The sequence below is a fragment of the Lontra canadensis genome, unplaced genomic scaffold (genome assembly GCF_010015895.1).
Source record: "Lontra canadensis isolate GAN:19392208 unplaced genomic scaffold, GSC_riverotter_1.0 scaffold102, whole genome shotgun sequence".
In the NCBI taxonomy this organism is placed as follows: domain Eukaryota; kingdom Metazoa; phylum Chordata; class Mammalia; order Carnivora; family Mustelidae; genus Lontra; species Lontra canadensis.
The window spans coordinates 6,770,328-6,793,298 of NW_022631096.1; the positions used below are offsets into that span (position 1 = coordinate 6,770,328).

A 22,971-nucleotide genomic window follows, 5' to 3' on the forward strand; every position below is an offset into this window, starting at 1 on the left:
AAAAATACTCATACTGAATGAAGGTAGTTAGAGTAGTCGCTAAGTTTACTGTTGTTGTTTATATTTTTAAAAGGTCTCTTCTTTCTTTTTTTGAAAAAAGATTTTATTTATTTATTTGACAGAGATCACAAGTAGGCAGAGAGGCAGGTGGGGGGGGGGATTTGTGGAGGGAGCATGCCCCCTGCTGAGCAAAGAGCCCCATTTGGGGGCTCAATCCCAGGACCCTGGGATCATGACCTGAGCCAAAGGCAGAGGCTTTAACCCACTGAGCCACTTTCTTCCTCTTCCTCCTCTGCCTAAATCACCACTACCACCACCCTTTAGTTTCAAGGAAGTATTAATTACCTCCTGGGGTGTTTACATTTCAAAGACATGGTAAGATTTACATTTTCATGGGACAGAGAAAGAATGCCTACACTGGGCCTCCAGATTAGGTTGGAGTGCTCTCTGTAAATCTTTGCAGGGAAAAAGGAAGCTAAAATAGGCACTTTCACCAATTTTCTGGGGAAGGTAGAGAAGTTTGGGAGTGGAGGCAATGAACTGAGTTTCAAAAAGGGGAGTTTATTTGTTCTAAGTTTGATTTTTGTGTTTTCATTTTAGTAAGGGAGTTCCCAAGGCCAGCCACTATATCCTTTTGTACCCACTTTATAATTGGGTTCCTAAGTACCAATAAGATAATTTTCTAAAAAAAAATTTTTTTTATACTAAAGTTTTTCTAATTTAATGTAACCTTCTTTGGCCATTGACTGGCAGGATCTATGCATCTCTATAGTGAGTCAAACCAGTAATCCTTTTTTCACGCTTAACCAACAACACAAGAGGTGGTCCAAAGGGAAGTGCAAAAGGTATGGCCCTCATAAAATTCAGAAAGTTCTCTCCCTGAGTTAGCCCAAGATAGCAAAGCCCTTTGTTGTCATGGGTGGTAAGAATGGTATAGTGGAACCATGTCTGTGGTCTGCCATGGGATCATGAGATGCCTCCAATTCACAAACCCACTGCTCTGTGACACCAGGCAGGCACCACTGGAATGGGACTTTACTAGCACTAACAAGACAACCAAGGTTAAGATGACAAAGACCACTTATGGGCTGGATCCCTTAAGACAAATTTCCCTGAGAGCTGGCATGGCTGGACAAAGAGTGCTGCTTGTGACTCTGTGTTGCAGACTCTCAGGCTATTCGACTGGCCACACACTATGCACCTGTACTTGCCCCTTCCGGCGGGCAGAGACCTGAGGGAATATTCTCACTGGTCACGAAGCTAGGATCTCAGTGCATGAAAGAAGATGAAAGGAAAACCTCATCTGGTTTTTACATAGGAGACCCACAGCAAAATTGTCTAAACAGACACTGATCTGGTGAGAACCTTGAACTCACCAGTCTGTGTAGCTAGCTGGAAACACAGTCTAATAGGACCTCTGTCTGGGTTCTAGCCCATGGTTTTCTCTCTTATGACAGTGACATAAAAGACTAAGAGGAGAACGATGGCCATCTCTTGAAGGAAAAGGATCATAGGAAACAAGAGTGCTCTTACTAGATTTTTTTTTACCAGAGTCACTATACCCAAGGAACTAGTTCACACAAATATTTTCTCCTGCTAATCTGAATTTGGGGGGGGGGGGGTGGGGGGTGGAGAAAAGGACGTTCACCACTTTTGTATCCACCAGATCTTGCAGCCAAAGAGGTCCAGGAGACTGACATGGTAAGAAGTCTTACTTTCTGCCAGCTTCTGGCAGAGGTCCTGGGATCTCTCAGCCTCAGAAGTCCCAGTGAGTGGAGGGCTCCATGTTGGGGCACCAAATCTTAAGGGGAAGAATAATTTTTCCTTCTCCCTTCGAGGTTCCTTGACTGGTCTAATAATTAAATTGATATAAGACAGGTTAACAGGAGAAAACAAATTTAATTACATACATTCAGGAGCCCCACAGAGACAAGAGGGGCCCCCTGACAGGCATTTGAGGCTTTTTATCCCATCCTGAGCTAAAGAGAAAGGGGAAAAGGGTCTGGGATTTCAAAAAGAAAGAAGGCAATTCACAGAAAAATGGGAGGGGCAAATTTTTGGTAATCAATTGTTTGCCTTTGCCATGGGGACAGTTATTTCTGATTTTTAAAAAAGTTCTTTGATAATCACTTATTTTCTGGTATGGGCCTTCTATTTAAATTATTTTAGACTGTTAGGAGCAAAACAAAAAGCTCTTCTTGAATTTGATTGTCTTCATCTTGAAATAATCTGTATAGAAAAGTGGCACATTCTCAGGTGGCCCGTCTTGAACCCTATCAGCCTCATGCTCTATTTTGTAGGTAACAGCAATTTAAATGGGTGTTGTCCTCACTGCAAGTGAGTGTTCAACAGGAGTGGTTTCTAAGATACCTCGGCTTCACTGGAGCAAAGAAATGAGAGGTAACTGGGCTTTTACAGGGTCAACATTTGAAAACTGTGATATATTCGAGTTCTAAGCATCTCCACCACTATCACCACCCATTTTTAGAAGGAAAAAGAATACAGATAGAGTAGCAGTCAGCCCTGTAGAAAAGAATTTGTATGAATGAAGGAAACTATTTATGGGCTATCACTTAAAGAAGATTTAATTTACTAAAACTTCCATCCATTTCCAGCTAGCCTTCATTTTCTCATTCTTGCCTGAAATTTCACCATTAGAGAGTCATTTCTTAGATTAAACCTTTTGCCCTCATTAAAATGCAAATATAGGGGACTGTGTCTTTTTGTAATCTCCAAATACATATTGTCCCCTCTGTGGGCAGGACATGCTAGAAATGGAAAGATTAAGGAGCTTGGAAAGAAGAGAGAATGGGTGAAACAATGTATCAAGAAGAAAAAGTTTTATGTCTATTGTGGTTTTGCCTAGAGGGGGCCATATGACAGGAAGTAAGCCTGATGAATGTGGTTTTCTCTTAGTAGCTTCCTCTACTTACTTTTAGCTGCTCCACTGCTGTTTTCTTCTTTAATATTCATGCATTTGAGTTCTGTGATCTGTAACTGAGACTTCATGGTATTTAGCGTTGCCACATGCAGATACTTTTAAGAGCGACTCCATTAAAGATCATTTTCTCCTGGAGCATTCTGTGCTCTCCAGTGGTATTTATCACCCAGCATTTAGTTTTGATCCTTGTAATGTATGCAGAACCAAAGACACCCCTTCATCACTCTCATTCTTCTGGGAGTTGGTTTATGTTATAAAACAGGGGAAATGGGAAAAAAGGGAGCCAAAGGGAAGCAGAGTTGCATATATAGAGTTATGCGTTGAGATAAAATAAAGCCATGGCACTAGACAATTAGGGAGTTGGGTTGGGAATAAATGGATTCCCTCCCCTCAGGGCTGCCTATTTACAAGCAAATTCTGGCTGACAACATTCTGCTTGGGTTTTGCTTTTCTCTTCTTCCATGAAATGAACTTGGAGCAAGCCACCTTTCTCCCTCTCCCACTCCCTCCAAGCCGTACATGTATATTTAGGGGTTCTGGTCTCTCGGTGAGGGCCCTAGCTAAGGACAGGAAATAGGTGACATGTAAATTCCTGTGGCTCTCCTTTCAGAGTACATACAGCAAGGTACAGCGCTCTTACCCCTAGGTTGCCTTAGACAAGAAACTTTTATGAAATTCGCTGCAGTGGAGAGGAGCTTGTTTGAAAAGTACTATTAGATATGTTGCTTGTTCCTCCTAATAGTTGAAATAATGAGACATCCTTGACTGAGCATAGAGAAAACTCAGGATCTGGAACCCACGTTTCGGATTAGGCATGCCCATTTTAGTGCCATCCATGTTTCTGTTTAAAATTTCATTTCTTTTTTCTTAAAGTTTGATTTTTTTTTTTTTTTTAAGTTTCTCCCCCTTCTCCCTGGTTTAATTTTTAACTTCTTCATTTCTGGTTTAATCTTGGTCCTGGTTTAAAATCCCCATGGGAGGAGCGCCTGGATGGTTCAGTCAGTTAAGCATCTGCCTTTAGCTCACATCATGATCCCAGGGTCCTGGAATCGAGTCCTGTGTTGGGCTCTTTGCTCAGTGGGGAGTCAGCTTCTCCTTCTCCCTCTGCCTCTTTGTCTCTCAAATAAATAAAATATTTAAAATAAAGTAAAAGGGGCGCCTGGGTGGCTCAGTTGGTTAAGTGACTGCCTTTGGCTCAGGTCATGATCCCGGAGTCCCGAGATCAAGTCCCGCATCGAGCTCCCGGCTCCACGGGAGGTCTGCTTCTCCCTCTGACCTTCTCCCCTCTCATGTTCTCTCTCACTCTTTCTCTCAAATGGATAAATAAAATCTTTTAAAAAATAAATATATAAAATAATATAAAATAAAAATCCCCACGGGAGATTTTTGGGTAGGAAAGACTTGGGTGTGGGCCCTATACTGGCAGATTTTGATGGAAAGCAGCCATACAAAGAAAGAGTGTATGATCTTCACATTCACAGCCATGATTAGCTTTCCTTCTGTCCTTACGCTGCTTTAGACTTTATGCTCAGACCCTTGGCCCCAACTGTAGGATGATCTTTTATGTCAGATTCTAGAACCCATCCTCTGCAAGATTTGGGAACTCTGAGGAGCCCCAGTAGACATGTAGGACACATCAACCTTCTGATCAGCCAGAAGTAAAGTTTCTGTCCATTAACTGTCTCTATCTTGGCACAGTTGACCTCTTTTGGGTGCTCACCCTCTGTCACAGGTGAGGTACCTGTCATTGAATGCAAAACCAAACCAATAACTGTATTTGTTTCGTGAGTGTATGGGTTTCCCACTCTTCAGGTTTCTTGTCTGGGACTCCCGAGTGGACCCCAGCCCTAATCCGAGGCAGTTCTGTTGTGACTAAGAGCACGTGTTCAACTTAATTCCTGCTCTATTGTGCTTCCCTCCCAAGCACTCTAGATTATGTGGCCGAGGACCTAGAATCATTTTGTGCCAACATTATCTTCTCATAGGAAATAGGACAATGAGGTTGCAAAACACATTTTCTGCTACCAGGACTGATTACTCTCCTAAACGTGTATCAATTCCAGCACTTTCCCTGTTATGAACTCAGAGGACGTGTGTTCTTTTGAGTCTCTTTGCTTTTAGCAAAATCAAAAAGACACAAAACAGAAGCTTAAAAAAAAAATAGAACTTTACATAGTATAGACGGATTTCACTGAAACCTGGTTCTCTAATGAGATGTGGTCTGGCAGCCCCATCTATAGTTAGAGTTACAGACTCGACTGGGAGAGCGCAGGCAGGCCCTGTGCTTTATGGAAGCTGTAGCAGTTCATAAAGCAGACAATGCCCTCTGGTGATATTGCATTACCGCCAAGGTTGATAGGGATTGCAGATGTGTGGATGAGAAAGTGAACAACCACACTCGGTCTGTGATTTGTGTAAAAAATATGAGCTTGCAGGAGAGGAGTCTTGGTTTAAAGCAAAGTAAATACAGAGAAAGGGAAGGGATCCTAGAGTTCCAGGAGCCTGAAGGGGAGGGGAAGATGCCCGACCCAGAGCAGGAAACACGGAGCCCTCCCTCCATACATTTATCACCCCGCTCCCCCATTCATGTTTTCAAACAGGCGAATCCAGGCTAAAAAGGAACAGCCCTGCAAAGGAAACAAAGTCATAAATGGTCACAAGTTTGCTGTTACTGTACATCTCCTTTAGGGCCTCATTTTCATTTATTTATTCCTAACCGATATGTGCCAGAGACAGTGCTCAGGGACGAGGCAACAGAGCAAGCACGTTTCTTGTCTTTAGGCAGCCCAGAGCCTCGTAGAAAATGATTGATCTTTTTAGCACTTCCTGGCCAACCAGGCTTCCTGCCCTTATAACAATTCATTGTAGTCTAAAGACAGATCCAATCAGCTCACGTTTTTGTTCTTCTTAAGCACTAGACAGACCGACTCTATTGATTACAGTGGTAGCTCCAGTGCACTTTTGATGGTTTGAGCCTTTTGGCCTAGAGATAACATAAGTATTCATGACATGCTAAGAATCCACAAGAAAATAAGGAAGGTACCCTTTCTCTGTAATCATGTCTGTCTAGATCACTCGGGTGCTGGTGATGGTCGGTGGTGGTGAGGAGGGTGGTGTGGAGAGGTTAGGGTAAATATGTCTAGATGTGTGGGCGAGAAGAACATAGAAGAAGAGAGAATATTTTCGAAATAGAAGAAAGAATTTGATTCTAATTATTCCCAAATATAATGTCCCTGCTTCTATCTCACATATTGTGCCCTTTGTAAAATGATGACAGAAAGTATCCAGTAATTGTTTAGTTTGATGTGTCCTACTTACACTAGGAAATGCTGATGAGAAGTGGTTAGTTTAAAAATAAGGGGTCACAGGGGCGCCTGGGTGGCTCATTGGGTTAAGCCTCTGCCTTCGGTTCAGGTCATGGTCTCAGGGTCCTGGGATCAAGCCCCCACAATGGGCTCTCTGCTCAGTGGGGAGCCTGCTTCCTCCTCTCTCTCTCTGCCTGCCTCTCTGCCTACTTGTGATCTCTCTCTCTCTCTCAGTCAAATAAATAAAATCTTAAAAAAGAAAAAAAAAAGGGTTCACAGATTAACTGAGGTAAATGGCTTGTGAACAAGCAATGTGGCAAGTGTTAAAACGAACTACCTTCCAGGTAATAGAAGAGCTGGGCAAGCATGCCCTGAACTCTTCAGAATTTCAGTGCCACAGAAACTGGCATGATTGGGTAGTCCATATGGGTATGCTATTGTGCCCTTGTGTGTCTTGTTTTCCCATTTGCTTCCATGTTACTTGAGCAGGGTGCCATGTCACTACCTCCACGTGCCCACGGCACCCAGTATAGCGTCACTTATGTAGTAGATGGTCAAATAATGCCTGTGGAATAAAGAAATAATTTTCTCTCAAAAAAAAAAAAGTAATAAAAGCAAAACTAAAGGGTAAAGAGCCTTCAACTAAGTATTTTTAAACAAGAGCGTGGGCTTATAAACCAAAAAGAACAGGCTATAAGAAAGTGAATCCTAACCACCAGCCAGATGTTGACCTTTTTAATTTTACACTGGTTCCAGGGTGATCTTGCCTCCAGAAAATGATTGATTGCTCTCCTCAGGGAGTGGTGACATTCTGGATGAGGTACCTCTGATGTTTGTGTCTACTTTTTTGACCACAGTCAAAAGTCAGACGTGTATAAAGGCCAGAGTAGCTTCCTCTTAATTCAAGAATTATAAAGTTATTTCATGATGTGACCTATAATGTGATCCCAACCAGAAGCCTACAGAGAAGCAGTGTTTTTATTGATGATTCCAGCGCCTGGTGGGAGTGCTCTGTATTCTTAAACCAGAAACACTGACTGTTGCCTGTTGCTGGGATGTCTGTTTAGCTGTGAGTCCAGCTGCTGGAGGTGATGCTCCGTTCTTGAAAGTGGCCAACAACGTAGAAAGCATGTACCAAACAGGTACCTGACCTTGAAGATCTGGGACCCCTGGTCTTGGTTAAGGGTGCACATTGACCAAGCTACAAACTTGTGAATTAGGCACGTTTCTTCATGTCCTTCATTCACCCCTTCTCTGATGATCAATTACTATGACGTATCAGTCGTATTTATTCTGTGTTGGATCTTCCCTATGTTTCTTTACCTACTGCCTAATGCAGGCCCTCACTAATCCACAGTCACTTGGCAGATTCGCATTAATACCAGAATGATTTTTTCTGAACCCAAACTCTTCAGGTAAAAACTCATCAGTGGCTTCTTAGGGCCTTCAGGGTTGAGTTCAAATTCCTTGAGTGGCGTGTAGGACACATACTCAACCTGCTCTTGCCTGAGCCGCACAAGACCATCTATCTGTTCCCGGACTCTGCTACCACATTACATTAATTTCTTGCTTTATATTTGTACCCAGATCATTTCGTCCATGGTTTCATTCTCAGCCGCCCAAGATCCCTGCGAGGACGGGAAAGTAGGGACCATTTTGTATTTCTCATTTTACAGAGGAATAATAGGGGATTAACTTCACATTGATCTAACAGGCAGGTACTACACAGAATCAACTCTTGATAATCTTTATGTACATTATAGAATTCATGAGTTATCTGTGCAGAAAGTGCAATGTATATTTTTATGCTCTAGCATATTACTCATCTCTGGGACCCTATATTCAGCTAATTCTTTAAGAAGAACTGTATGCTTACTTAAGATACATGTATATACATTTATGTTTCCCAAAATGATTAAAATATTCCATTCCAAAATAGATTATGCTTCTTTTTCAACAGTTGTGACCATTTGATCATTAAATACTTTTTTTTAAGATTTATTTATTTAACAGAGAGATCACAAGTAGGCAGAACAGCAGGCAGAGAGGGGGGAAGCAGGCTCTCTGTTGAGCAGATGTGGGGCTCGATCCAGGACCCCGAGACCATGACCTCGAGACCATGACCTGAGTCAAAGGCAGAGGCCCAACCCACTGAGCCACCCAGGCGCCCCGATCATTGAATACTTTCAATAAGTAATATGGAAAGGTAGAATTTTTAAGGCACATAAACTGCTAAATATATTACATACAGATATAAAATATATAACATCTACATCATAGACAATGAATGATAGGAGTGGGGGGAATTCTAGATTAACCTGTATATGCATAGAAAACAAGTGTCTCCCCTAGTGATATTAATGGAATATCATAAGCTCATTTTAGTACAAAAATTTAAATTAAAAAAGGAATGAGGGGGTTATAGCATAGAGGCTGTTGAAAAGTCTCATTTTCAGCAAATCTGGAAAAAATAAACCACATCATGAAGGTAATTTAGTTTATTTTTTAAACATTCCCTGTAGTGTTGTGAATACCAAAAAGCAGCTTTGAGGTAGTTCATAAAAACCACAGTGCAAAGAAGAGGGGGATAAACTGGGAGGAAACAAATAGGAAACCATCCAATTTAGTTGGCCAGGCTGATTAATACAGGAAATGTAAACACCATCCCCAAGTGAGACAGTGTCACCCTGTTGGACGTGCAGATTCACTTCTGTTTAGATTCCTCTTGGAATGTTTGTAAACCAGGACACTACTTGTGTTATTTAAAATAATAATAATAAAGGGGCACCTGAGTGGCTCAGTGGGTTAAGCCTCTGCCTTTGGTTTGGGTCATGATCCCAGGGTCCTGGGATTGAGCCCCACATCGGGCTCTCTGCTCAGCGGGGAGCCTGCTTCCCCCTCTCTCTCTGCCTCTCTGCCTACTTGTGATCTCTGTCTGTCAAATAAATAAATAAAATCTTTAAAAAAAATAAAAACAGATTTGGAAAAACTCAATTTTGCTGATCAAATTAAATAGTTAACTGAAGTAAACATGACGTGTAAAAGTAATATAATTTCATTTAACTTTTCCTCCCTGGACTTAGAGGTTAGAGTGTGAATGCGATGACTCACTAACCATGATCTACACTGTGTAAGATGATGCAGAAATCAAGGAGTTATCTAAAATAACCAGGTAAGGATTCCTATGAAGACAAAATGCAGTGTGGGACAGTCACTTAGCCTGGCAGCCAGCTAGAAATGGATTGCTTTTCTAGTTAATATATTAGTTTGTGGTAGGGAAGAAAGATACGCAATTTAAGATAATTTGTTTACCTCATAGAGACCGGGAGTGTTAGAAACATTTGGAGGAACATATCTTTGTTTAATGAAAATAGCGTTTTTCTTTCTGCTTAAAAACATAATATAGATGCCAGAAAATAAGGTAAACTAGATTACGATAAAGTAACAAACAACCTAGAAATCTCAGTAGCTTAAAACACGGAAGATTGATTTCTCTCTTGTGTTACGTAGCTATCACATGTCATCTGGGAGCTCTGTCCATGACGGTCTTACTGCAGTTCCAAGGTTAATGGAATAGCCATTCTCAAAAAAATTGTGAGCTGTAATGGCAGAGGGAGAAAGAGAGAAGTCAACAGAGTCTCAACACAGGGAAGTCAATTATCACTCCTGAAACTGACAAACAGCTTCCACTGAGGACTCATTGACCAGAACTAGTCACATGACCCCATCAAACTAAAAAGGGACCAGGGAGTGGAACTGTAATTATAAAATAGGGAGCCAGAAATTTTGTCAGATAATTCATACTAAAAATTTCAACCCTATAGGGATTTAGGAAGAAGGAAATTTTGATCACTGAAAATTCCACCACCCAAATAACATTTGGGGGGCTGCCTACTAGCTATTTGTGAGTGTGTGAATGGAGAGATGATAGGAATACAGTTTTAAGATCCGCTTTTAACACTTAATGATTGTCTGATGGAGCAATGTCCTGTTAGCAATGCATCCTTTTTGATGGTTGCATAGTATTCCGTGGAATAAATGGGCATAATTGATTGACTCTGTTAGTGAACAATTAGGTTGTTTCCACTTTCTTCATTATAATAAACAAGGCTATAATTATCATCCGAGCACATATCTCTGGGTTTTTACATCACACGATGGCAGGATTTTCAGTTTTGGTAAAAGTTGCAAGATTGTCCCACAAAAAGGATGAACTAATTTAGACCAGCACCTAAAGTAAATGAAAGCATCTATTTCTTTACAATTTTGACAACCCTATATGGTTTTAGGTTTTTTGCCACAAGAATAGGCTAACAGTAATCCTTTCCTTTTCATTTTTGGAGAAGTTGAACAACTTTTTATATGTTAGTTCCCCATACATATTTTTCTCCTAAATAGTCTATTCATGTACTTAGCTCATTTTCTGTTGGAAGTCATCTTTCCTATAGATTTTCGCATGATCTGTGTGTATTAGAAAGCAAGCTGACATTCAGTACATACTGGTAGAGCATATTATCCAGCATCCATTTTTATTACACAGGCATCATGATGTACAGATTGCAGGATGTATTTAATATCTCGGTTGATTTTAGCATAACAACACTTTGTCATATGTTGCAAACATGATTTTTAATGTTTAAGGCGTCTTGTACATATGTTAAACTTTAAAACTTTAGTAGTCAATCTTTGTGGCTTTTGCTTTTATACCATGCAGGAATTCCTTTCCCAGTCTAAAAATTACTAAAACACTCACCTGTGCTTTCTTACGGTACTTATGGTACTTTTTTGGTTTCGCTGACTATATTTTTAATATTTTATATGCCTGGGATTTGTTTTATTGTAAGGAGTGAAGAAGAGATACTGCTTTATTTTTCAACTGGGCCAATTGACTTTGGGGAAATTCTAGTGAATACTGAGGAACGTGAACAGAGGAGGAAAATAATTTATTTAGTCATTCATTTTTTTTATCCATTTATATTCATTAACAAAGAATGGAGTCCTTTAGTTCACATGCTGTAAGAGGAGCTTTGGTGTCGAAATGGAGCCTAGGACTTTACTATACTCAACTTTTACTTCAGGGGTAATTTTTAAATACTTAAAACGTTTTCATTTTGGCTTCCATGACACATACATTTCTGATTTCTTTCTTCAATATCAACAATGTATTTTTGCAGTCTCTTCTTCCCTTTTTGTGTCGTAAAAATGGTGATTTTCTTCAAGGGCTTTTTACCTTGAACCTACCCTTTCCACCCCCTGCCAGCCTTTTTACACTTTCTGCTTGATATCACACGTGCCTGTAGGCTTGGATACAATTTATTCTGAAGCCTGTGGAGGAAATAGGCCCAGAAAGTAGTTGACTATGTTGGTCTGGAGCTGAAGAGAGATCTGGGTTGAAGGTGTTTATTTCACAGCCTTTTTTTTTTTTTTTAACATTTTATTTATTTATTTGGCAAAGAGCGACACTGAGAGAGGGAATGCAAGCAGGGGGAGTGGGAGAGGGAGAAGTGGACTCTGCTGAGCAGGGAGCACGATGCAGGGCTCTAACCCAGCCAAAGGGAGACCTGAGCCAAAGGCAGATGCTTAACAACTAAACCACCCATATGCCCCTATCTCAAAACCTTATATATACTGTAAACTTCACTGTATGTATCACTGAGTTATCCAAATACTTTGCTTATTTTTCTGTTGTCATGTTTGTTTATGTCTATTGATTTGAGAATGCTCTTTGTATATTAGGACCAGGGTAATATTCAGTCAGTGTATATCAGTACAACATCCCCAAATAACCTTTTCAACTGTGTCCCCTATATCACTTGTCCAAGTCAGAAATATGGGTACCAAATTTCGGCTGCCGTCTCTTTAAATCTTTTATCAAATCAGTCACAAATTTTCATTCATTCTGTTTTACCCCTTCACTTCTCGTCAAGGCTCTTTACTATATAGACCCATCATAGCCTTCCAGTTCACTCTACCAGGGTCTCCCCAAGCATAATGTTGCAGTCTTCTAAGGATTTATTTGCCTTAGCTTTGCCTGTCCCTTCCTGCTCCACGTAGTCTATATATGACATCAAGAGTGTGCTTTTTAATGTAAAATTATCACCAACCCTCCCATTTCTTCCATGAATCCCCATTTTCAGATGAGAACATTCCAATATTATAATGTCAGACATGTAAAGAAATTTTCTTATGCAGCCATCAAAAGAAATGAAATCTTGCCATTTGCGACGACATGGATGGAATTAGAGGGTATTATGCTTAGCGAAATAAGTCAATCGGAGAAAGACAACTATCATATGATCTCCCTGATATGAGAAAGTAGAGATGCAACATGAGGGGTTTGAGGGGTAGGAAAAGAATAAATGAAACAAGATGGGATCAGGAGGGAGACAAACCATAAGAGACTCTTAATGTCACAAAACAAACTGAGGGTGGCCGGGGGGAGGGGTGTCGGGAGAGGGGGGTGGGGTTATGGACATTGGGGAGGGTATGTGCTATGGTGAGTGCTGTGAAGTGTGTAAACCTGGCGATTCACACACCTGTACCCCTGGGGCTAATAATACATTATATGTTTATAAAAAAATTTTAAAAATTAAAAAAAGAAATCTTCTATTCCTTGCTTACTTTTGGAAGAAAAAATACTCTAAATCCAGTTCCACATGTTGAGCTTACAGTATCTTTGAAGCATACAGAAACAGATGCTGAGTAGGCATCTGAATATAAGAAGCTATAGCTCACGGTCAATGAACTGAGGATATTGATTTGGAAATGTTCAGTATGTGGCCATGAATGACACACAAGTCTGGTGATATCATATGGAAATACATTTTACAGCGCAGTGTAGAGAGGGGCCTAATCCTGAGAGCCAATGAAATGCATGTTTGGATAGAGAAGAAGCCAACAAAAGAGACAAGGCAGGATTGACCAGAAGGGTGGAAAGAGAGAACATGTGGAATTATTAAACAAACAAACAAATAAACAATGGGGGCACCTGGGTGGCTCAGTCATTAAGCATCTGTCTTCAGCTCAGGTCATGATCTGAGGGTCCTGGGAATGAGCCCCACATTGGGCTCCCTGCTCAGGAGAAAGCCTGCTTCTCCCTCTCCCATTCCTTCTGCTTGTGTTTCCTCTCTTGCTGTGTCTCTCTCTGTCAAATATATAAATAAAATCTTAAAAAAAAACAACAACAAAAGAGAAAATTCGAGAATGTTCTCTATCTCATTATCCCTGAAAGTCTAATATGGATGCAAAACAATGTACATTTAGTGAATGTAGAAACTTGGAGGTCACTGGTGGCCTTAGCAAGAGCAATTCCAGTGAGTCAATGGAGTGGAAGCCCATTTGAAATGTCATGATAGGGAATGAGCATTTGCCAAAGAATTCAAGAGACACAGCTATGAAAAAAGAAAGGAAAGAGTTTTTGTTTGTTTATTGATTTAAGTTGCTAGAATTTTCAGCATGTTTGAATATTTCAGTTCTTGCCTTCTCAGTTACTTTTTAAGTATAAAAACATAAGGATGCCCAGTTCAGCAAGTAGGTTAAGATGTGGAAGAGCCTAGACTAGTCTCTACTATATAGCAGTCAGTACAAGTAAAATGTGAGTCTCCCTTCCCTTCCCTTCCTCTTTTCCCTCCTCCTGCTCTGCTGGACCCGCCACCCTTTGTAACGGTACAATCCACTGTATGTCATCACAATAGAAATACAGTTTCTGTCTTTCTCCATAACCTTCCCTCTCTCGAGCCTCTCTTTCATGTCTGTTTCCTGGGCACACTCTAATACATATGTATAATCTTATCTAGTTAAGTTGAATTGCTTTTTTTTAGCTCTCAAATTTGGAAACTAAATCTGTTGCCCTCTTTACAAAATAGATTTAACTCTCCTGGACCCTTTCCAGACGGGCAGTGGTAAACAAGGCAGCAGGTTCTCTGTACGATGGGAAGGCAAAAACGAAAACAGATGAACAGCAGTGGAATTACCCTAGCCAAACAGTACTACGTTTCTGCACGGAGAACTTCTGTTTGGAGCAGATGATGATAGGTTTAGTCACAGTTTTATCCCTCATCAATATTTCGGAGAGAACACAAGAGGTGATGGGAATTACTGTCTAAAATTTAAAAGCACTATCTTTACCCACTGATCTAGGGAAATTATCCATACAAGACTTTAGACTTTACAGTTGTGTTATTATATTGAGCATGATTTTTTTTTTCGTACAGCGTGTATTATTTTTCTTCTTTCATAGTGGCTTTGTGTCTATCAGCTAAAAGGGAGCTTGTATGTAGTGTATAGTAATCAAAGAGATGAAAGATGAACGAGTATAGAGCTTTTTTTTTTTTTTTAAAGCACTATTAACTCAATGACATCTACCTGGAATGTAGATGCACTTTGGTGATTTCATTTTGATAATGCTGTACGCTGGTCTCTGATAATTGCCTTCTGTAATTGGAACAAATTTCTGATTATGCTAATTCATTCTCAGCCACCCAATATACGGAAGCTAATCCATATCTGTCCATGCATTTCCTTTGTAGATCATTACATGATTAGCCTTTCACTGTGGCTGATGGAAACATTTTTATTCTGAGCAGACTAGATTTCTCAAGCGGTGTGTATATATGTACGTGTAAGTGATATGTGTTTGTGTATCTTTATCTAATTGTATGTAACTCAGATGTCCGCTTCCAAAACCAGTTTATGATAGGAATGTTTAGAGTCTTTAATGCTTAAATCCTTTAAAATTGCCATTTTTTCAGAGCTTGAGCATTTGAGTATATGTTACATGGTAGCAAGGAACAGGAAAAGGGAACTGTTAATAGCCACCATCTTTGTACCTGATTTACATAGTAGAAATTATGGGAGAAAATGTGAACAGAGAAACAGTTTTGAGTCTCTCTGAAAGTCAACTCTTTACGGTCTTGTTAATTCTTCCCATCCTAAAATAGTCTCTTAAAATGAAATGGCACATGACGCTATGATCATGATCACTCCTTGGGATATCAAGCTTTGGAAGCATCTTCTAGGTGTTGCTTCATCAAACTTCAAACCCAGAATCTTCTTTTTCCCTAGCAGATGGGAATAAGCAAAGATGTGTCGCACTGTGGAAAACACAGCTAAAAACGGTAGCAGGTGCGTCCCCGGACGAGTCCTCTGCCCATCGCTTCTCTCTCCCCCTTCTCCTATTGACGTTTCATCAGTTCCATCTTGTCTTTTGCCCTGATCATCATTCCTGTAAATGTTTTACATTAACATTTACATTTACATAACGTAAATGTAAATAAAACATTTACATTACGTAAACAGGGCTCATTCTTCACTAGTGACAATGTTGCGCTTTCGGTAAACAGTGGATCCTGGTGTTCCCTCTCTCAGATACCCTTTTCCCTGTCAAAATGAATAAGAAAATAACAGACTGCACCTGACTTTCATAACTGAAAAGGGGAAGTTAAAGGACGACACTGATCTGACAAGACGCAGACAATGTCAGAACATCAAGTTGCATCATCAGAATTCTGGCTTCTGCATGTCTGTCGTTTCCTTCAGCATCAGCGAGTGCAATTCAATCTGTGATCATTAGGTTTCTATCATTTGCCTGGTTCTGCTGCTCTGACTTCACAATTAAGCTGGATTTCTGCTTCCTTTTGTGATGCATAATCAGATAAGTAGAGCTAGAGTGAAGAAACTGCAGTGTAGGTAGCTTTAAAATCAATCTATACAGTCTGGCAAGAAAAAGAAGACAAAAGGGGAAACCTGATAGTATGGTTATAAATAACTTGAAGGAAATATTATCAAGGAGAGAGGAGAGGACAGGTGACATCTCATCTGAAAGCAGCAAAACAAGTAATGGCCTGAACTAACCTTAGAAGACAATATGCTCAGGGGTGCCTGGATGGTTCAGTCGGTTGAATGGCGCCTCTTGGCTTTGGCTCAGGTCATGATCTCAGGGTTGTGGGATTGAGCCCCACAGTGGACTCTCTGCTCAGCAGGGAGTCTGCCTCCCCCCACCCCCGCCCTCTTTCTGCCCTCCCCCCACTCATATGTGAGTGCATGCCATCTCTCGCTAATAAATCTTTTTAAAAAAAGAAAAAGAAAAGGACAGTATGCTCGATCATGAGTAGAGGAATGTCACGCTATGCAATAGGTAAGTCACAGGTCATACTTATTCGAGAAGGGCACGTCAAATTGTGAGAAATGTTAAAGAACAGCACTTTATGTGGTCAGTAAAAGACATAAGAAAGTGTTTTGTGGTAGAAAAAGTATTTGGAGGCTACTGCTTCTAGCACTGCCATTTTCCAAGTATGCTCTCTGTTGGGCAAGTCATAGAATCTGTGAAATGGAAAGAAAATCTTTTCTTTGCATACCTTGCAGTTCTGAGAATCAAAGGAGATAACATCTTGTGTCACAGTGTATTGACTTGGGAGTATAAAGACCATCACCAGCATCTCTGTGGCTTCCTGCCTTTCGCTCATCGTCACAGGATGGCTGTCGTGTCTTTAGAATCACATTTGTGCCCAAACAGGTAAAAGGCCAGAAATACCTGTTCCTTTTCTCAGGAAAGCAAATGTTTTTCGACATATCCCCCAATGTCTTAGATACACTTGGCCTTCTTAAATATTTTAGGACTGCAGGCTTTATGGCCCCAGCCTGATTTCATGGACTGTGTGCGCCACTCATTTCTGCTCATTGGCCAAAAAGCAAATGAAACACCAGATAACTTTGAGAGGGCTACCATAACTTTTCATGAGTTATACATGGACAAATATTGAGTAATTTTTTATGTCAAAACAATTCTGGCCACATCCTGAACAATTCTGACACGTTAGTGTAATATAACCAGAAGGTGCACATTCGAATGAGAGCTGTCCTTTAAATCAGGCCTCTAGGAGACCATACACTTGTTCCAACAGTGTGGCTTTTATCAAGAAAATTTTTACAGCTCTTCCTTAGGAATGATCATGAAATCCTGAAATATGTCTACAAAATTATCTTTGACGGTGCCAGTCCTCTCTATTTCAGTGTAATTTTGCAAATAGCATATGGTCATTCTGCCCAAATCTGGAAAATGGTAGAGATGGCTGAGCACAGTTGTTGCCAGCAAGTCTCTCAGTTTCCGATTCTGGCCCTGCCATTGACTATGTATCTAACTCTGGGCAAGGTATCCTTGGGTGCTGACTCGGTTTAGTTAGCCCCTGATCAGGTAGAACGAATTCCTCTGCTTTCTCTCTGTTTTCTCACAGAAGTCATCACATTTGTTATTTTGTAAGGTGGGCACTTCACAGAAAGTTTGAGATGTTTCATAGGGAATGACCACATTGGGAACTGCTATGCCCTTCCAATATTTGCCTGGCTCTTCCTCTCTTACTCCCTAATGTAGTCTTTCTCTCCACTGTGTCCTATGGGCTGGCCTTCCCAAGCCATCCCTAGTTGTAGTAGGAAGAAAAAAAAATGATTACTCTTATATAATTCATACTTGGAGCAAATACATAAAATTCAACATAAGACCATTATGAAGTGGCTCCCAGGATATATTTAAGAACAACTTCGCTAGGGGCTCCTGAGTGGTTCAGTGGGTGAAAGCCTCTGCCTTTGGCTCAGGTCGTGATCCCAGGGTCCTCGGATCGAGCCCCGCATCAGGCTCTCTGCTCAGCAGGGAGCCTGCTTCCCCTCTCTCTTTCTGCCTGCTTCTCTGCCTACTTGTGATCTCTGTCTGTCAAATAAATAAACAAAATCTTAAAAAAAAAAAAAGAACAACTTCACTAACAATGTCTGTGTTCTGTATCATATCTGCACTCAACTCCAGGATCTAAAGCAAGGATATCCTTCTCCTTTGACCCTCACAGCGCAGCTTGAAGTTTTATTGTATGTCTGTATGTATAGCACACCAGTCTCTAAATTTGTAAGCACATCAATTTGAGCTAGAAAATGTACTTTAAAAATAAATAAATAAAGATTTAAATCTTAGAAAAAAAATGTATTCAAGAGATGCCATTGAACATCCTTGGAAGTAGGTTCTGTGAAAGAGATAAGAATATTTAAAACATTATTCATATTCTTAAGGAACATGCCACCGAGTCATTTTCAGAAAGAAGATGATCACAGGCAATGAGTAAATGGAGAACCTTCACAAGTCATAAATCTGAGTTTACATCTATAATACATATGAACAACTCAATTTCGTAACCAGCCTAGCAAATCCTGACAGAAGATTGTAATTGGCGGAGAGGTACATGATATCAACAAATGGTCTTCACTGGCATTTTCTCTGGGATATTAAGGAAAAATTTCAGGGTGATGCCATCTAGAATTCAAAGGAGAAGTGGTTTGGGATCCTGCATAGGAAGAGTGCTGGCCTATGAAAATTGCTTTTTCTTTCTAGTCTTGTTTGTTTTATTTTGTTTTTTTACATTTCTGAAAGTTTAGTAACACTGCCTTCTCATTCTTTTATGAAATATTAAGAACAAGAGCAGGGACATTAGAATTCTAACATAGGGGCGCCTGGGTGGCTCAGTGGGTTAAAGCTTCTGCCTTCAGCTCAGGTCATGATCTCAGGGTCCTGGGATCGATCCCCACATCGGGCTCTCTGCTCAGCAGGGAGCCTGCTTCCTCCTCTCTCTCTGCCTGCCTCTCTGCCTACTTGTGATCTTTGTCTGTCAAATAAATAAAATCTTAAAAAAAAAAAAAGAATTCTAACATAATGTTTGATGGAAATAAACATTTAAGTATAAGGTATATGTGTGTACATTCATAGATGTCTCGGACAAAAGGTCCCTAGAGGTGAAATGTTAGGTCTCGTGTGAACATTTTCACCTATAACCCAGGTCTCAGATAAGGGAAGCCCCCACAAAGCATTAGTCCATTGCTCTTCCAAAGGAGGTTCCCTCCCCATCCAATTGCACCTTGCCACCTGTTGTTGAGAAAACCTATAGGCTCATCAATTACTTATATTCAGTCCTCAGCTAACCAGAATGACGGATCAGGAACCTGCTGTCTGGCACGAAATCTAATTGTCTTTGATGGTCTGCTTTTCCAGATTTGTTTATCAACTGGAAAAATCTACAAATTGTAGACCATCTGTACATAACACTATGCTAATAGATGCGGGCATCCTGCAAATCCATAAGCTCATTACCTCTAAGTAACTAGTTTCTTTACACACACGCCTAACTGGGATTATCCATCTAAACCGCATAAGGAGAAACATATGAAGCATTGTTTCTCCGAGGAGTGAATGCCTCTAACAACCTTCTGGACCGGTAAGCCTCTCTGTCAAAGAGATGACCTGTGAGCACGAGGTCATTTGGCTTTAGTGTTACAAATGTCCGTTAGCCTCAAGACAGTCAATGTATTGATCCCATAATGCTAATTTGGAAAATTTGTGTTGCTTCTGTTAAGGGCTTAATGAAGGCATTCTCGGTGTTGGCAACCTCTTGTAAAATAATTTTCCAACTTAATATTCATGCCCTTATGATACTTGTCAGACATTTCCAGGAGAAAGCCTGGAGAGTGGCATATGATACATATGAACCATACCATTTTTGGATGATGGGGAGGCAGAGCTAATGGAAAGGAATTAACTTCAGTGAAGGATGCCAAGCCCCTCTATGTGGGAACATTCACGAGTGGCCAGGAGGCTGATGGGTTGTATCCGTGGAGAAGAGGGAGTGGGTCTAGTTCCTGGATGTATTTTCTTTGGCCCTTGCAATAGATTTTTGAGCCATCGTGTTAGAATCAAGAAATATTACATGAGACTAGGTGTCCCTGGTTTTCTCATGAGAGTTGGAAGCTCTGGTTACACTGGTAGCCACCGTCTGAACCTGACTGGTGGCTGCACGAGTCATATCATCTACATTTTGTCATAAATGGCGGCCGCGTTCCCATACACCCTGACATGGAGGCTCCATACTCCAGAAATTGAAAGACCGCCATGATACTTTAAAAGCAAGAGATTTTTAAGCAAAATGAGCTCGTTATCTCTTTCATTATACTTGTGGGTTTCTTTCTTTCATTCTTTCTTTCTTTCTTTCTTTTTTAAATAGTCATGTTTCTACCTCAAGTGGGAAAAACAAAACAAAAAAAAAACATTTTTTAAGACAAATGAGAGTGAGCTCATTCCTTTGGGGAAATGAGCAGCCCCTTGTCTTTAATATGCAAGCGATGTTCATGGATGTCTTGTACCCAGGGCCACTTCTGTAAATTTATGATACCTCCCTGGCCCCCAGGAACATTTGAGTTTGCAACTGCTGGTTTAGGGTATTTTTTTTTAATCTTATTTATTAAACTACTCAACATTAAGAGCACTTAGCTCATCAAAAATGTTTTAAAATTTCTCTAAGTGACAAAAGCGTAAATCCAAGAGCAATTTGTCATTTTTATAAGCCCAGAAAATACCAAACTGATTTCCTCATAAAGATCCTGCCATCAGTTTAATGGATAAACTATTAGTTTACAGATGAAAAACAGTCCCACAGTCAGGAGTGTCCTAATGTATCGCTTGTTTATAGACATAATTGGATTGAGGGACCTCAGTTAGGACACCGTAAACACTTGAGTGTACCACAACGTGTATATAACTATGATATCAAATTCATCCTGTAACAGTGTTTTTTCAGACTATGAGCTGGGGAGACCCAGCAGCAGACCATTGCATATGTCCATGGTCCATATGGGTGGGTAGGGGGTAGATAGCATGGTGGGGGCAACTTGTATGGTGGTACAGGTTGTGTACTGAACATCTCTGCAGGGCATGATTGACATAGGGAAGGCTAGGAATGATCTCTCCTGGAGTTCTGCCAGCAGTGGCTCTGGGAATGGCCATGTTAATGCAGTGTAGGGTCCCTCACATCTGTGGCTCCCATATCCTCACTTCTTCAGCAGTTACAAGAAATTTCCTAATCTCTTTTTTCATCTTGGGCTTTCAGATAAGCATTAGACTGAGGGAAACATTCTATGGTTAAATATAAATTTGAAAACCACTGTGCCACATGGTAATTAAGAGAGATTTTTTAAGCTAAAGTGATTTTGTCAGATTACTAAATAGCTTTCCGTTGAATGTGCCACAATTAACCACCAGGAAGAAAAGGTTTCTCTTAAAACCTCTCTGAACATATTGCATTTTTCTTCCATTTTTTAAGTATATGTATGTTCGTGATTTTTATTTTATGAATTTATGATAGCACTAAACATAATTTTGCATTTTGACTCTTTCATGTATTAGGAGCATTTTCTATGTTTTCACTAGTTGAAATCATGACTTTTCATGTCTATATAACATTAAATCCTATTGTTGCATCATGATTTTTTTAAACAAAGCTCTGTTTGGCATGTGGCTTTGGCATATGTTTTCTTTCTCCCTCCCTCCCTTTCTCTACCAAAAATAATTTACTGTGTTTAGATCCTTGTTGTATCCCTAACACTTCCCTTTAGTAAATTCCTAGGATCACCATTACAAGAGCAAAAGACATTACTATCTTTAAGACTATGAGGTGGAGATAAATATTAGAAGATTAAAGCAGATAGGACAGAGTAGTGGAGCAGGAAGGGAGGCTGCTTAGGAAAAAGGTCTATTAGGCAAGACATCTCTGAGGAGGTAACAGTTGTCAAAGATTTGAATGAAAGTGAGATTGAGCCATGAGGGTGCTTATGGGAAAGGCCTTCCAGGCAAAGGAATCACCAAGTGCTAAGGTCCTGAAGTGGGAACTTGCTTTGAACTTTCTAGGAGTGGAAGGAGTCCGGAAGGACTGGAGCAGAGGGACCACAGATTACCTGGGTTGGGGGAGGGCGGTCATCATTAGTGCCTATGCCTCCTCCAGGCTGGGACACAACAGGGTGACCCCTTCAGGAACTCAGGCTGGTAGTCACCCTTTCCTCTTTATTTCGTGGCCCTGAACCACATTCCTTTTTCTCCTCTTCCTGATATGTAAAAGCAGTTCTCAGATCGCTTCTTTTAGCTATTTTGTGTCACTTTATTTTCCAAAATTGACCTCTTGGAGGGTAGTTTTTGGATGGTGATATTTTGGTACTCTGAACTCTTGTTAATGGGGGAGTACTGGGGGTATATTTCATCACAGAGACCAACAAATCCTTACAAAACCAAACTGTTGTACAACAGATGCCACTTGTTCATTGGAAATTAGAATTCCTTGGATTTAAACAGGAATGAGGTATCTTATTCCAAAACCAACTTTGAATCACCTGTGCTAATGGTGGGCAGGGTGTGAGGGAAAGTCCCCCAACGCATTTGCTACTATGTGGTGTCTCTTTGGGGTAGTCACTGCTATAGCTTTTCTGTGTTAAATTATGGTTTTGATGTGTCTGTTAAATATCTGTGTATAATATACGCTGATACTTAGAGGTAAATGGTTGTTGTCAAATGAGATGCATCTAGTGCTACCAAGATGGCACTAAAGAGTGGAGATGTTGTTTAGATGTGGAAGCAGGACACAGTGAGAAGGTAGGCAGTTCAGGGGTGAAATTGGCCCTTTTGATAAAATAGGGGCACTAAGGGTGGTGAATTCTATCTGGGGGGAGGGTGACGATCCAGGGAGCAGAAGGTTCCATCTCTGTCTTCTCCAGATATCCAAGGAAAGTGACATTTGGGTTAATAGTTGGATTAGAGCAGAACTGGAAAGAGGGAAATAGGTTCTCCAGGAGCAAACTAGAGAAAGTATATCAGAGATGGGACGAGTCTGTGTTCAGAGAAGTCCTCTCTTCCAGAAGAGAAGCTGGGCCTTA

The 22,971-nt window shown here is 40.5% G+C and overlaps 1 protein-coding gene across 10 annotated transcripts in view; it reads left to right on the forward strand.

Annotated features, from left to right (window-relative positions):
• The window catches only part of UNC5D (unc-5 netrin receptor D), a 529,170-nt gene that overhangs the window by 400,623 nt on the left and 105,576 nt on the right, over positions 1-22,971 (forward strand). The window lies entirely within an intron of this gene.